At 43.6% G+C, this 17,220-nt stretch overlaps 1 long non-coding RNA gene across 2 annotated transcripts; it reads left to right on the forward strand.

The window, feature by feature from the left end:
• Positions 1-15,240, forward strand: LOC146181144 (uncharacterized). Of its 2 annotated transcripts, none has more exons than XR_014700167.1 (5): positions 1-269; positions 1,433-1,521; positions 2,238-2,292; positions 6,443-6,534; positions 15,093-15,240. It is a non-coding gene; the product is annotated as an uncharacterized LOC146181144 (long non-coding RNA). The 2 variants fall into 2 exon arrangements; XR_014700166.1 differs by having other exon boundaries at positions 2-269; positions 6,443-6,511.
• Positions 15,241-17,220: the final 1,980 nt, after the last annotated feature.

Below are 17,220 nucleotides of genomic sequence, written 5' to 3' on the forward strand. Positions count from 1 at the left end.
TTAGGCCATTTTGGGATCCTTTGGTGACATGTGATACCTTGTTCAAGTTCGCGCTGTTCCAATTTCCCGATGAGTCTTTTGCTGTAGAGTATGTTAATGTAATTCAGGGGCACGACGCAGTCGTCAAACGTAACTCAAAAACCTTGCCGACGTTCAGCGGCCCTTCACAGAAGGTCAATCGGATAAACGTTGCCTGGCCCGAGAGGATAAAAAACGGCGGGCAACTGGCTCATCAAAGCTGCTCGTCGCGCAAGCTGTCAAGTTCAGCCGTAAGTATACAGACTGTTATTGTATTTTTTACAGATGTAGAACTGGCGCCCTTGCATTGAGCCAGATAGCGTTGCTATTTCGCTGTGGCGGTATGCATGCATGTTTATCAAGAAGGAGGAATAGACTTCGCGTATCTCCTCCACCCGCGTCTGGCGCTTCGCCTCGGATGCTGGCTGGTGCGCGTTGTTCTTCGGTCAGGTTGATCGCGCCCAGCTGGGTCTCAGGGTCAGAGCTGTGCAGGGTCTCCCAGGTTCTTTGGTTATTTATATTTACGGCCCTCCTTGGGGAGAAGGGGCATGCACGTAGTACTCAACATGTCGACAGTGCAGTATTTTTTTTTTTTTTTTTTTCCCCAACGTTGGTATTAAGGGAGAAAAAAATACGATGTCACACCACAGAAAGACTTTTGGCACATATCGCAGTGTCCGGATTTTGCAGTGACGTAAACAAGTGGAGCCATGGTTAAAATACTTTATGCTTGTTTCTGTACTCTGAAGGGACGGAAGAGGAAAGTTTTTCGTCAAGAACTGGTCCTAGATACCAAAAACCGGCGTTATTGGGTTTTTCAGATGCCGTAATTTTTTTACCGGCGAATGTTTATCAATGTTTTTTGGTTAGAACCGGAAAGTACATTGCCTGCTTGTGCCGTCTGTTTTTTTTTTTTTTTTTTTTTTTTTTTTTTTTTTTTTTAACGATATTTACTGCCTAAGGGCATCAGTAGGGTATGAGATGAAGAATGAAGAAATGATTAAATTAATGGAAAAAGGTTGGGTGATTTTATGAAGTGAAGGAGTGAGCATGATGTCCCTCCGTCCAGGTGATATACGAGGCAGGATTGTTTGCTGGTAGGCTAGCTATCGCCAAGTGCCGGATTCGTGTCAATTTCAGTGCTGGGCACTCCCACATCAAGTGGTGAATGTCGGCTTCAACATTTTTGTTCTTGCATATCGGACACCGTGGGTGGGGATATAAGTGTCCCCGCCCAGGGTGTTCGATATGTAAAAACAAATATGAACGTAGTCATTGCTTTTTCAGAGCAAGAGCTCAATTTTGAACTGTGCCATTTGTATGTTAAGGCAAGTGATGTCATTCACAAGCCATAATATAGAGTGAAGCAAAGACGGGTATGAGAATGTCTGCTAATAGGTTTTCTTCTTCCTAGCTGTGCGCAGCAATCTGGAAATATTACTGAATGCAATGCTTGAGGAAGAGGAGGGATATGGTGATGCCCATCGACTGAAGACCAGCAAGGTTTCTGTCTTCTGTACCTTCCATTCGTGTGTTATAGACCATAATGAGAAAATGTTTTGTATTGCTTTTTAGATTTCTGTAAAAATGTATTGTTTTCCTTCTTTGACAACAGCATAAAATGCTTACGTTTGCAATCTAATCCCTGAGACAGAGTCAGAAATTAAATAGATCTGCAGGCCATTAAGATATGTTTTAAGATCATCATGTAGCAACTTCCTTATTCGAGTTAGCAGTGTGCTGCAGAAGCCTGTTTGAGCCAGAAATCCTGTACAGGGTGGTCGGGAACCCCATGTGTATCGGCCAGCTCCACAGCATCTTAGAGCTGGTAGATTGTCAAATTATTCAGCAGAAAGCTTTTTATGTTATTCAGTAAGTCTGGCACACCAATTTCAGCGAGTTTAACATGCAGCACATTGGCAAAATAAATTATTTTTCTGAGCCTTAATGGGCAGCTTGGTGGCATCACCTGTTGCCTTAGTGTTGATGCTAAGCTTTCACTATTCTCTTAAGTACCACAGCTTGCTATTGAAAATAATGTTCAAATTGCATTCTTCATTATACCATTAGTCTCTTACATTCCTCCAGGCCTCTTATTGATCAATGACTGCTGCTTGTTAAAAGCTAGGAATCAGTTCTAAATTGTTTGTGTTTAAGCAGTTAAACCTCATTTTTGAAAAAAAAAAAAAAAATTATGGTGTTTCTTTTTTGTATAATAGAAGCCAGGAAAACGAAAGGGGGAGACAGCATCTTAGGCTGGAATTAGATCAAAAGGTAAGCAACTACATGTTTTTGGCTATGTTGAAGTAGTTAGAAGGCTTATTTATCTATGCATAACTCATATTGAATAAAAAATTGTCATTGGCAATACACTTTTGCAATATTATGATCCTCCACATAAATAAGAGTTAAAATCAGTCAAAAATTTTTCATATTGTGTCTACTGGAGAAATGAATGGCTTGTTTGCAATTTTAATGGCCTGGGAATGTAGCATCATATTATGCATGTAGTGATCACACAGCCTCAGCTCTCTGTCAATTTCTACAGGTCATGTTACAGCTAATGATTACTTTTGTAAATGGGGAAGGATTTTCACGGTACAATTGAGTGTCACAATTAAAGGCCTGTGATCAATCATTACATGGCACTCTCTGGCACATTAAATGATTGGCATGGTGCATGTGCAGAATTAGACATATGATGAGGAATGTTTTTCAATGCCTGTCCCAGTTCTATCTGCCATCACTGCAAATTTTGCAATATTATGATCCTCCACATAAATAAGAGTTAAAATCAGTCAAAAATTTTTCATATTGTGTCTACTGGAGAAATGAATGGCTTGTTTGCAATTTTAATGGCCTGGGAATGCAGCATCATATTATGCATGTAGTGATCACACAGCCTCAGCTCTCTGTCAATTTCTACAGGTCATGTTACAGCTAATGATTACTTTTGTAAATGGGGAAGGATTTTCACGGTACAATTGAGTGTCACAATTAAAGGCCTGTGATCAATCATTACATGGCACTCTCTGGCACATTAAATGATTGGCATGGTGCATGTGCAGAATTAGACATATGATGAGGAATGTTTTTCAATGCCTGTCCCAGTCCTATCTGCCATCACTGCAAATTTGTGACTGCCTGCAACCCAGTATTGATTTCAAAGCTCTGGCTTGACTTAGAAAGGGGTCCATTCACAGCTGGTTCATTTATTGCTATGTCTTGAAGCCGGTTAACCATTGGAGGGCCTGTCTAAGAGTGCACTGTCTTAGCTCAGCGAAACTAACAATAAACGAACATGCAGCGCAGTGCTAATACAGTGGAACCCCACTATAGTAAACTCGGATATAGTAAAATGAAACTGAAGTCCCAGTTCCTCTTCCATAAGTGACATCTTTTGCCTAAATGGTAAAAACATTTTTGGTAACAATCAGTTGTCGTAAAGTGCACCTGGCCACGGGGATGTACTTCCCTTGAAATTACATCACTGCACACGCACTACTTAGAATCGAAGGGCAGATATAAAAAAAAAATGCAAAACTGCTTTTTTAATGGCTTTATCATCAGGCTCACCAACACTAAGGAGCCAACTTTACATAAGCCTTAGAACCGTGAAGGAAAGAATGCAGTGCATAGGATAAAAAAGTAAAGGTGGCTATGAATATGGAAGGAAGATGGTGCAGTTCACTCAGAAGTAAAAGAGCGGAAAAGCGTAGCAAGAAGTAGGGAAAGAAAGAAATTTCCGAGCTGCAGGGCGAAACACAAGGGAGTGATGGCAAGAAATGTAGGCGCGGCATGTTCAGTTTTGCTGTGCTTGACTGTCACATACATTTCTCATCTATTGCCTTTTAAATACCCTAAACAGTGGAGCGCAATGCTGTGTACATTCAAGGCTTTGGTTTTCACATGAAATCACTCAGTTGAACAATAATAGAGTAGAATGTTGAGCTAATTGGTGTAACATCTTGGAAGGAGGCAGCAGAGCAGGGGAACAAAACCGAAGAAGCGCACACAGACACAAGGACAACGCTGCACTGACAACTATATTGATCTGAACCCGCGCATCTTTTCTCCCTTCACTTTACCTCTGCAGCTAACTTATTCCTTATCTTTAACATCCTGCCAACAAGCGTAATCTGATTCCTTTTTCAACAGTACCACTGAAGGCGTGGTAACACACTGGTCTTCCGAGCTCCTGATTGCACGTGCTTCGAAAATTTCCCTTGTTAACCTGTCCTTATTCCTTCTCAAAACCATCACATTGTGAAGGTCAGCTGGACATTTTTGGTCTTTGCAAATACAAATAAAGCAGCCTCTGCAGTGCACTGCGAGGTTGGTGTCTGACTTCTCCGATATTGCTGCAGCGTGCTCTCTAATTTTGTCATTAATGAATCTTCCTGTTTGTCCAATGTACTGCTTGATGTAGATTTTTTTTTTTTTTAGCGCAAAAAAAAAAAAAAAAAAACCCTACATCAAGATGAACTACCAACTCGCCCAGCAGGAAGTTTTAATCAATGTATTGCTTCCTACTATGTAAAAGAATCTGGTAGACAATCCCCTCGATACAATCGGAGTACCTTGTCCGGTGCGCAGTTAGGCATCTAGACTTAAACTCCTGGTTATTCACTCGAGCAAACTTGCCTTTGGCTCTGTTTTATGTCGCAGGACACAATCCGGATGCCATGTCTGTGTCCAATCTTCATCAAATTATGGGTCAATCCATGAGTATATGGTACCACTGACCACTTATTTCTTTGTTTAAAGAAATAATGTAAAGGGCATCCTCGGAAAGAGGAGCCGTCCAAGCTTACTTTGCGTGCGCCTTTACTGCTGATTCTGATCACATGTCGGTGGCAGCACTTTGCAAAGTGTGGAGGCCACGTGCTCCTGTGTTCTCTCCTATATTGCTTCTAGCTGTACTATGTCGCATAATTACATGCCAAAGTTATTGGCACGAGCACAAGACTGCCTGTCTTGTTTGCGTGATAGAAAAAGTTATGCGTTCACATAACCTTTACTGTGTTGAAGAGCTGGAAAGGAGCAGACATTTTCTGCCAGCCAAATAGTCTGTCTCATCATCATTATCATCATCCTTTTCTATCCTTTAAAGGCCCCAAGTGGGGTATTACATTGGGGGGGGGGGGGATCGATAACATATGTATCAGCGGTCAGGAAATGAAAAACGAGAACAGGCGCTACAATGCAGTAATACAACAGCAATACAAGAATACCATAAATTGTACCTGAGCACAATTCAAAAACTCCTAAAACAGACTATGGCAGTATAAGAGCAAAAACAAATGCTTACATAGACCACAATCACATAAAATCGAAAGAATAAAAATTGCACAGAAAGGAAACCATTGTAGTTGTTCGTTTAGATCGGCAGCAAGTATAGCCGTAAATTTAAATGTCATGCTTGGAGGCTATTGATTCGGATAATTTATTCCATGCTGCAATTGGTCTAGGAAAAAAGGACCTGTTGAAAGCATCAGTGTGACCATGAAGACTCTGAACGCTCATTGAATTTTAATGGCAACAAGAAGTGCCTAGTGGCAACTCTAAGAGCAAGTTTGGTCAATGAGGACAAAGTTGTGCAATTTTCCGTCGGAATTTCCAGTGGGTGAAGGTCAAGGGAGGCTTTGATACCAGTTATGTAATCCAAATAATGTGCGCTAAAATGTTGTTATCTGAGCACTGTTGCGATACAGTGCTTGTCGTTCAGACTTAGCACTGTATGCGACTACTTTTTTAGAGTACAAACATTTTCGTTGAATTGGGAACCAGAAATCTTGTATCTAGAAAGAAAAGTGCAAATTTTCTTGGGCTCACTCATTCAGAATGCACTTTGAATATTTTGAGTGCTCGCTTTGTCTGTTTCATCTGAGGCAGTTGAGACCATTGCGCATTATTTTGAGCAAGTGAGTCCATTTAACTGAGCAGCTGGCGGGTGCGTATGTAGGCACACCTTCTTCCTGTAGGTATTGCTTTATGTACACTGGAATATGGACACTGCCTCCTTGCATTCCAATCTTATAGTTGGTGCTGTGCAGTGGTAGCTCAATCGGCGTTGGTTGTACAATACATAGCTGCCTTTTGTGGTGCCACCTCAAGGACGATTTCTAAACTCTGCAAGTGATACCTTTCTGATTATGTCTGCAGACCTTGTGCAGGAGCAAATGAAAAAAAAAAAAAAAAGGTTATTTTCTAAGGCCCAGACAAAGGCAAATAAGTTTTACTCAGTAGCATTGTTGGTTGCTGCACGACATAGTGCAAATGATTTCTAGCTGAGTAGCATCTTTGTGTTGCTCTGTGCTGTCGGTAGCTAAATAAGTTTGCGAAATATAAACTTCACCCATCTGAAGCTCCAATGTGCAGTGTTGCTCATGTTTTCTTTCTGTAATGATCTGTTGTTTTATAGAGTTGCCAGAACTTGTTGACGTCTTCAATACTTCTGGGATGGCTGGTGCAGCAGCAGGAAATACTGGAGGTACTGAGTGTTTTGGCTGTCCTGTAAGTGTTGATCAACTGATGCAATGAAAATTAAGTTAACCTGTAGCCCTTTATAAGAGGCACCTATTCTGCATTATTTTTTTATACCCGTTGCTAAGCATGATTCTCTCAGAAAGTACTGTGTGTCAAGTTGGGTAGTGTAAATGCCTCATTGGGGCACTGAAAATTGACCTGACAGAGCTGCACAGTCTAAGCGGTAAGAAATCTAATCATCCCAGATACACCTTCAGTTTTACTATGAACAGAAGAATTTAACATCAAGTCTAAACAATGTTTGTTGCGCTGTTGGGACCATGAAGGTGGCACATCTATTAGATCAAAGTAGGGAATTCGCTTGTAGGATGAAAGAGCACTGAACAAGTGTAGAGGGGGAGCCTCAGTTAGCAAGCCGAGCCAACATTTCGACAAGGGGACTTGTCTTCGTCTAGGCAGCACAATTACTGGTGGAGGTTTTAAATACGGTTGTGCTTCCGAAGAAGACAATCTAGGGGGGGGGGGGGGGAGAAAGAAGCAGGGCGAGAAGTGAATGTTTCCTTGAGTATGAATTTCTATGAGCATGGAACCAGTGCTTTCATCATCACATGAAAAAAAAAAAAAAAAAAAAGAAAAGCAGCAGCAGCAAGAAAATTTAATATGCAAAGTAAACGATTGTCAGCACCTAAAGCAGGTTCGATGCTGACACGTGTTTCTTGAAAGGGGACAGGTAGAACGAAAGGAAGATGGTTTACCCGGTATGATGAAGTACTGAACAAGGGTAAAAGGGGTGCGCCTCAGTTCACAGGTCGAGCCAACGTTTCGACAAGTGGACTTGTTTTCGTCTGGGCAAAGTGATTATCACTGGCAAGGGTTTAAATATTCTTTTGCTTTCGAAGAAGAAAAGATTAGGAGGGGAAAGTGGGTGAGAAGAAAGTAGGTGAAGGAGTGTGGAGGGGAGGATGGGTGAGAAGGAAGTAGGTCATGCAGTGAAAAAATAAATAAATCTTCAGTATGTATTTCTCAGCCTGGAACCAGGGATCTTGTGGTGGCCTGCAAAAGAAGGAAAAGCAGCATACCAGGAAAAACTAAAATACCAGGTAGATGATTTGTCACCACTTAAGAGGGACAGGCTTTGCAAAGGGCCCTGATAAGGAATATATCTAAGGGGGCCAATTCTTAAAACTTTCTGCAAAGCTGGTGGTGGTGGTGGTGGGGGGGGGGGGGGGGGAGGTTAGTACAAAGTCACAGGATAATAACTGCACAGTGAACCACAAATGACATGCAAAAGAAAAAGTTTGAGGACAAACTCAAGCAACAAGTGATAAGGGGGAAATGTGTTTGGAGAAGCATGTAGGTTAGTACAAAGTCACAGGATAATAACTGCACAGTGAACCACAAATGACATGCAAAAGAAAAAGTTTGAGGACAAACTCAAGCAACAAGTGATAAGGGGGAAATGTGTTTGGAGAAGCATGTACAGCTTATGCTATTGCAGAAGGGAATAGAGTGTACATGCGTTGTGAATAAACTGTACAATTAACGCTATGTGGGATTGTTTCCCCGAATAGTTATATTGCATAGGGAATATACTTAAGGGATTCTCTTAAGTGGTGACTAATCATCTACCCGGTATTGTAGTTTTTCCTGGTATGCTGTTTTACTTCTTTTGCTGGCCACAGGATCCCTGGTTCCAGGCTGAGAAATACATACTGAAGATGTTTTTTTCGTTCACTCCATGACCTACTTTCTTCTCATCTTCTCACCCATCTTCCCCTCCCCACTCCTTCACCTGCTTTATTCTCACCCACTTTCACCTCCACAGCTTTTCTTCTTTGGAAGCAACAGCGTATTTAAACCCCTGCCACTGATCATCGCTTTGCCCAGACGAAGACAAGTCCACTTGTCGAAACGTTGGCTCGACCTGCAAACTGAGATGTACCCCTTTTACATTTTAGGAAACGTAGCGCAAAGAAGACAAGGACAAATGCAAACGCACCAACTCATCCAATTCAGCATTCTTGTACCCCTTTTACCCTTGTTCAGTGCTCCTTCATACATTGAAAGGGACAAGCATTCCAAAGGGACCTGATAAGCAATACAGCTAGCTGCATGGGAACAGCTATCAAGAGGTTTTGGAAAGGGGAGAGAAGGACAAAAAAAATTAAAATAACAACAAATCAGAGTATACTACAGTAAAAGCTCGTTAATTCAAATTCCACGGGGCCGCCAGGCCAGTTCGAATTAACCAAAATTCAAACTAATGAAAGTGAGCAAAAATGAAGGCGTTTGATGCCCGGAGGGCACGAAAAACATTTATTTAGCAAAAAAGTCTGTTATCATCTTCTGCTTCTTCTCTCTGAGGGCTACTGTACTCACTTGGTCTTCTAGCATGCGAATGCGACGCAGGGAGTCTTCTTCCCCCTCTTCAAAGCTGAAGAAAAGGCGCGCGACATTCAGCGCTCCCATAACTTCTGCCGCGGATGGACGCACGGGCTCTTGCTCCTCGTCGTCGTCCTCGTCTTCTGCCTCTTCTGGGACAGACTGCTGCCCAACAATTTCAGCGACAATGTCCTCATCACTTAGGGCACCGCACACTGCTGTATCGCTGTCTACTCCAACGTAATGATCAAAACTGACGTCCTGCAGCACTGCCGCAGGCAGAGGCTCCGGACTCCCATCGTCGCCACTTTCTTTCATACTTTCGGCAGCAAAGCCACAGTGGTGGAAGCAGTTTGCAATTGTGGACGGCGTGACCTGCTCCCATGCATGCACCAACATGTGCATTGCTGTGAGCAATGTGATGGTGCTGGTCTTCTGGTTTCCAGTGCACAAAGTCATGCGCTTGATCATGTGGCGCCTATAGAAACATTTGATGTTTCTGATCACCCCCTGATCCATCGGCTGCAAGGCCGCAGTCGTGTTGGCGGGAAAAAAGACGAGCCTTGTGGCTTTCAGCTCGGCGTCGACTTTGTGTGCCGAGCAGTTATCCACAATGAGGAGAACTTGATGCTTCCCTAGCTCCATCCTCCGATCGAATTTCAAGAGCCATTTTTTAAACAATTCGCCCGTCATCCACGCCTTGCTGTTGGCGGAGTATTCCGTCGGCAGCGTCCTAATGTTCTTGAAACATCTAGGCTTATGTGCCTTGCCGACAACAAAAAGAGGGACCTTCTCCGTCCCGGTCATATTAGCGGCGACCAGAACAGTAATCTGCTCTTTGCTTCGCTTGCCGCCAGTGCAGCTGTCCCCTTTAAATGTTACTGTTCTGTCGGGCTGGAGCTTATAAAACAAAGCCGTCTCATCAGCATTGAATATATCATGTGCCGAGTAGCTTTCTAAGTACTGCTGCAGAGCACCGCTTCGCCACGTGGCACAAGTTTCTGCATCCACTTCTTTGGCTTCTCCAGACAACACCCGGAAGACAAGATTATGTCTGTCTCTAAAGCGGTGAACCCATCCTTCGGAGGCGACAAAATCTTCCACATTCAAGCGCAGGGCGAAATCGGCCGCCTTCGCCATGATAATTGGGCCGCTCAGTGGAATGTCAGCGCTTCTCATTTCTTTCACCCACGTGATCACAGCGGTCTCAATTTCCGGATACTTGGCTAACCGAAGCCTTTTTCTGTTGCTGGCGAAATCTTCGGCTTCATAGGCATCCTCGATGGCCTTCCTGTTTCGGACGTACGTCGACAACGTGCTTGGTGGAATCCCGTGCTTTTTCGCGATTTCCACTTTGCTGGCCTTCCGTTCATCCACCTCGCGTAAAATAGCCACTTTCTCCTTCACCGTCTTGGCACAGTATTTCCCACGCGAACACATCTCGCGGACACAAGCTCACAACAAGCGGCGTGCAAAACGAGGGCTCACGAAATGCAACACGAAACCGTGGTCGATAACACTAAAACGTCGTTCCTCGAAGGAGTCGCGGCAGGAAACACTGTTTAGTACTTGTTCCAGCACCCTAGCGGCGCCCCGATGGTTGTGCCATCTATCGTTCTGCCGTGAAAGCTTCCAACGATGGTTTTTAACAGCGCCGCTTGGCGGCGCGCAGTTCGAATTATGGGTGGCGGCGCCAATTTTTGAGTGAATTAACGAGCTGTTACGCGCATAGACTTCTATGCACTGCGGACCGGACCACGATGACTATTTCGAATTATCCAAAATTTCGAATTAACGAGTTGTGAATTAACGAGCTTTCACTGTATACCTGCCAAGCATGGCATTATCTGAAACGATTTAAGGGGGAACCAAAGTAAGAAGTAATGAGAAACGAACATGTTTGAAAAAACACTTGGAGCTTTTGCTATTACAGGAGGGGGGCGGGGATACAGAGTATGTACAGCCGCCCTGATTTTTAACAATATAGCGCGAGCATCGACCAAACTGCTGGTCAGCGCCTTATAACGGCGATAGGCGTGCAACACGGCGAGAGTTCGTGCATGCGCAAGAATGTGGAACGTCGCAAACAGATACTGGGGCAGGGCGTGTGTTTTTGTGATCCGAACAGCGTAGCAGAAGACGCTCTCTCTTCGTGCGCGTGTGCGAACTCTCGCCGTGTTGCATGCTTATCGCCGTTATAAGGCGCTGAGCAGCAGTTTGGTCGACGCTCGCGCTATATTGTTAAAAATCAGGGCGGCTGTACATATGCTATGAATAAAGTGTACTATTTACACTTTATGGGATTGTTGTCATGACTAGTTGTGGCAGAGAGGAAATATATTTAAGGAATACTAATGCTTCTTTCAAGATATTGTTGCAAGATAACGACAACGAAGTGTTTCCTTCACTTGCCTCTTGGAAGGGACAAGGAGATGACAACAAAGTGGGCCTGGTTCCATGTTGCTGCTCGCGGCTATGCTTGTTGAGGCTGTTGTAAATATACTGTAAATACATAGTTTCCACGTAACAATATTTGCTCCTGTTGGTTCCAATCTTCTAAATTTATGGATTAGATATGCCACCCTATATTTTGTGTCCCTTGAAGATTTAAAGCCCAACATGGAGAATAAATAAATTTCAATAACCTTACGGCCCATCTGATTGAAATGCTGGGAAGCTGCTTTTGGGAGGTTTTTGCCTGTGTCTGCCCGATGTTCATTTACCCTTCTGTTCATTGATTGCCCAGTCTCTTTCGGACAAGTTCGGAGCCATAATTGAAAACCTGCTTGAAGAGCCATGCCCTTTGCTGACTGCAAATATCGCTCTGTAGGATGAGTGAATGAATGCGCTTCTTCGACTGCGATGGGCAAGGCACTGATGCGTGGGGTGCAGCACAGATGTCCGCTTAGCTTCTCCGCACCTCCAGTTCCCCCAATTTACTGCATGTAACACACTGCTCCCCTGCAAGTCCACCGTCGTCTGGGGAAGCCATCGCGCAGGGCAAGCCACGAAACTTTCGCTTACCAGTGACGACTTGAAATGTGCCCATGCCACAAAAGTGTAATGCGATGATCAATTACAGTACTGGTACCGGCAGCTGATCAGAGTTATCAAAGCTTATGCTACGCCGCACGTTCAGACTATAAGGATGGTCGACTCTGGCAAAAAAAAAGAAACAAAAAACAGATCTGCCGCTCCAAGCGGCCTGGAGTAGAAGTTGCAGTGAAGGCATGTCGTGAATGTGGCAGTTAGTCTTACCGCCATATTCACGACTGCGCCTTCACTCTAACTTCTACTCCAAGCGGCCCCCGAGGCCCGTTTTTCGTTTCAGAAAACAACCTCCACTCGAATAACTCCCAACAGTGGCAGAGAGAACTCGAGTTTTCTCAAGAATCTCTAGTCCGCAGTGCCGCTGCCTTGGCGCCGCTCCTCGACCACTCCACTTGTAAACACTGAGGACATCACATCGTTTGCTCGCTGTGTGGACTTTGTTCTACCGGTATACCAAACTTCACGAAAGTGGATATGACGAGGATGCACCAAACCTTTCTCTAAAGCATTGGCTGAAAGCGACAGCGACCCAGGACATCTGGCACGTTATAGTTTTACAGGTGTGGCCGTAGCCTCTTGCTGCCCGTGCCGAGCTTTTATAACTGTGATCAGCCGCCGGTACCAGTACTGTAATTGATTATCGCATTATGCGTCTGTGGTGTGGGTACATTTCAAGTCGTTGCCGATGAAGTGAACAACTTTTCGGAGCCTACTGAGTGCAAAGTTGAGGCGCGCATTTCACGGTTAATGGTGAGCTTGCTTGCAGGTGGACTCGAGCTGTGGGGGAGGCGCACTCCTTCCATAGGTCGCCTTGTCTGATGAACGGCGGCAAACTTGTCGTGGGGGAACAGCATGTCGCATGCAGTAAGCTGGGGTGCACCGTAGGCGCGGTGGAGCTGTGCGGACATCTGTGCTGCACCCCACGCATTAATGGCTTGCCTGTCACCTGAGGGTACGTAGTGCGTCTTCGGACGCGCGGCACTGTCGAGGGAGTGCATTGGTGTGCTTGTCCTACGGAAGGATATTCGCTGCCAGCGAAGGCATTCTCTTCAAGCACATTTTCAGTTAGGGCTCCGAATTCAGTGTGTATGCGCTGAAACGCACTGTGAAGCAGCATGCTGGTTTTCACCGTTTGCCCCCGAGCCCTCTGAAGGCCAAAGCCATGTTCATAGAAAGTGCCGGCTTTTACTTTTTTTTTTTTTTTTCAAATGTATTTTGATGTCTGTCAAAGCATGGCAATAAAAAAAAAAAGGCAAAGCAGCAAAGGGCGAGAAGATCTCACACCAAAGAAATAAAACTCTGTCACCAGCAGCGACTGTTGCCAGGCGCAAAAGCATTTTTGGTAGTTTTTCACAGCCACCCTTTTCATCTAGCCCGCAAAACAAGTTCCACTATGCTCTTAACATCGAACTTGCTTGCGAAGGTTGTTGACTCAACATGAAAAACTAAGCGTGCTACTTTAGCACACAGTTTTCGGGCCAAAAGTACGCCTTAATTTCATCCCCATACGCCATTTGCGCTGCTTCGAGTAGAGAGAGAACTTGTCAGAGGAAATGCCGAGTTGGATTCATGAATCCTAATTGGCCCTGAAGTGGAGGAGTGGCTGTTTTCTCCACTCCAAGCACTGGTGGTAGAGCGTCGAGTCGAGGCACGTTTACAATATGGGCGCTAGTTTGCATTCATGTGAGAAAACCATTGAGAACTTATAGTACAAGAATCAAACTGAACTTGGTGGTCTATATTGCTGAGACTTTCAGTTTGCACATCCCATTCCTATTATACCTGCAATGCAGTTGCAGGCTTTCAGGCACCGTTAAAACATTCACAGCGCCAATTGGTTTCGTATTGAGTGGGAGCACCCATTTCATGGCAGTTGTATCAACACATGAAGCTTATTATAATTTTTGATGGCAATGTTTGTACCTCCAGCCGTCAGTCAGGATTTTAATTGAGATGTCCCAAGTTTGGTCAAAAGGTTTTCTGTTTTGTATTTTCTACACCGCTAAAAGACAAACTCTTCATGCAGTGAAGTTCGTAATATAACAGTGTTTTTTTTTTTTATATAAATGCTGCTGTGTAAAAACAAAATTTCTTTGTAAATTAGTATGGATTAGGGCGGACGTTAAGAAGCGGAGTTTTTTTTTTTCTTGTTTTTTTGCCAGAGTCGACCGTCCTTGTCGTCTGAACGTGCGGAGTAGCATAAGCTATGGTGGATGCGAATGTTAAGAAGCGGCACATTTATCTTTTTTTTTTTTTTTTTTGCGAGAGTTGTTCATTCTTGCATTTATAAATCAACGAAAGCATGCGGTCAGCTGTGATCATGACACCGGCTTTTAGAAGGGCGGTACTGGTATATCTAACCTGGCCAGATTCGGGCTGCATTTGAGAATTTTATTCACTTATTTTGCGTAAAATGGGCTGCCATATTTGTTACAGCTTACAGTATTTATTATTTTGTTACAGTATTTGATTGTTTTAAATGTTAAAAAGAGGGCTTTAATTTGTGTCTTGTTTCCTTCCTCTTCAGTTCATGCGATGTCAAAATTTCCCCACCTACCTTACTCTTTGGTCCAGAGTTTTTTGCGTCACAAATTCAACAATGCAGCGAGTGCATTGAAGAAAGCAAGTAAAGAATCATAAACAGGAAGGGTCAGGGTTCGGGCTAGTGGGTAATCTACATGAGGTTCCATTGTGCACATTAAAGAAGGGACAGAACACGAGCGCTCGTGTTCGGTCCTTTCTTTGATGCACGCTATGGAACCTCATGCATAAACGGGAAGTATGTTTCATTTCTCATTCTCTGATAAAAAAAAAAAAAAATATGCTTCCAAGATTCTAACCCGCACTCCTTTATTCTGAAAAATGGAACTATTATATTCATGTCAGGATCAGATAAAAAAACAGAATGCCCCATTGTGGTTTCCATTACAGGTTGGTGGCTTTGCTATAGTCTACATTTCAAATACGGCGTTTCAGACGTTGCAGTTTCCAACTCCAGCTCAGCTTTTTTACTTTTGTTTTGTCATCATTCATAACCATGTTAAGAAGGAACGAACCATCTGGTTTCTAAAGCTAGTTCTTGTAGCAGTATATGATTGTTAATTGGAATGTTAAAAAGCCTACTTTAATTTGTGTCTTTTCTTCCTTTTCAGTCCACGTTGCGTCCAAAGTTTGGAACCTATCCAGATCTGCGGTCCGGACTTTCTACTTGCTTTCGTTTAGCACGAGATCAGTGTTTTGTTACTCTATATATTGGTGTATTGTAGCACTGTTTCTTGAAAATTAAACTCTGTAAATAGATATTGAGTGGCATAGGCGTATTTCTTTTCCATGGACTGTATTGTGATTTAATGTGTGATATGATATGGCCGAAATTGTTTGCTGCGAGTACTATGAAAGACTCCATAGTGGAGGGCTTTGGAAATTTCGACCACCTGGGGTTCTTTAATGTGCACTGACATTGCACAGCACTCAGGCGCCTTGCTTTCCACCTCCATCGAAAAGTTGCTGCTGCGGCCAGGATTCGATCCCACATCCTCGGGCACAGAAGTCTTGCACCCTAACCACAGCACCACCACGGTGGGTCATTGTACTCAAATGCTTCAAATAAAGATATAAAGGAAGTTGTGTCACATATATTCAGACTGGGTGGGTAAAATACGGACGGAAATAACGGTAAGTTAGCTTAAGTAACATTGACTTTTGAAAACTGTCAACCAAGGAGCATGAAAAAGGGTCATGACAATGGACACAAATGTCGCATTGAGGTGTTTGTCGGTATTGCCCTTCATTTATGTTTCTCGGTAGCTAGTTTTCAAAATGTCGGACGTATTTTCAGCATTTGGCAGCTATATTTTTGGTGCATTTTTGCAACATTTTTGTAATGCATCAAAAATATGAGCGCATCACATTTTTCATGTATTTTTAGTGCATTCAGAGAATGGTATAAATTTATGCTTTTAGTATATTATTAGTATATTTTTCTTGGTTTGGAAAATATAACTGCAACATATTTGTAATGCTCCAAAAAATATGAGCGCATCCTATTTTTCATATATTTTTAATCCATTCCAAGGGTACTTTCTCCCAGCATGAAAAATAGGTCAAGTACATTAGTAATACTTTCAAAGTACATTGTCAGTCTATTGGTGGAAGATTTTGTGAACCCTGCCAAGCTGAAGAAAGTACATTTTCAGTATGTTAGAAATATGCTCAATAGGCGAAAAGCATATTTTAAACATATTTATATTAAGATATGCAGTGTTGTACTCCTAGTATATTTATAACATATTTGTATGGCATTGGGACAAAAAAATGCGAATTAATACGAAATAAATACAATGCGTTTGAAGTACATTTTTAGTGTGCCTGTTTTTTGCTAAGGGTTCCTCACTTTGTGCGGGCTCATCTTGCGATAAAACGCTAGGCGCAATACAATGCTGCAAAAAGACTTCGCGCTGGCCGCGCGACGAAAGGGGATGAAACCAAAAAAAAACACGGCTGCAGGGGGATACTAAATCTCACCAAAACGCGACAGAGAAGCAACCAGCAAGGACATTGAAATCTTCGCAAAAGGGACATTTTCACATTCGAATTAAATTACGTTTTCCCGGCCGCACCAAGGCCCACCCTACAGCAGACGAGCAGCAGACAGCGATAAGAAACCGTTTCGTGCTTCGTCAGCTTCGTTATCTCCGTTGCCTTGGTTACCTCTGGCAGCGCTTCCTGACCGATGCGACATCAAGGGGGTGGAGTGATAAGAGTGTTAGAAGATTTAAAAACAAAATTAAGAATGTATTTATAAAATACCTTACTTCATTCACAATCGAAGTTATCAAAATGTCTATTCCTTTTATGTTGATTCATACTTTTTAATTTGTAGTAGTATAATTTCTTAATCTGAGTGGTTGGCCCCCCGACCTGTGGTTATGCTGCAGTACCGCTGAACCGCTTTTGGGCCCAGCCTTCGCCACCATTCTACTTCAGCCATGGTTCTATGAGCAAGTGAACCTTATCGAGGAAGCAAAGCAGCGGCGCACATGCGCAGTAGCGGGCGGCGGCGGCGAAAGGTAAGGCGACGGAATCAGCGGCGGCAGCGGCGAGGCGACCACCTGCGCCACACATAACGTCACTCGGTTTCGCACATGCACAGAAGTAGCAAATATGGGGCTCCGGCTCACGCGAAGCGCGGTGTTGACGAGCCTGTTGAAGCTTTTCGCTTCAAAAGAAAAGCGTTTTTACAGCGTGCTGAAGCTAAGCCAGCGGCCGCTTCCAGACGGC

This window comes from Amblyomma maculatum, chromosome 8 (genome assembly GCF_055883805.1).
Source record: "Amblyomma maculatum isolate TAMU_Amacu chromosome 8, ASM5588380v1, whole genome shotgun sequence".
Taxonomy (NCBI): domain Eukaryota; kingdom Metazoa; phylum Arthropoda; class Arachnida; order Ixodida; family Ixodidae; genus Amblyomma; species Amblyomma maculatum.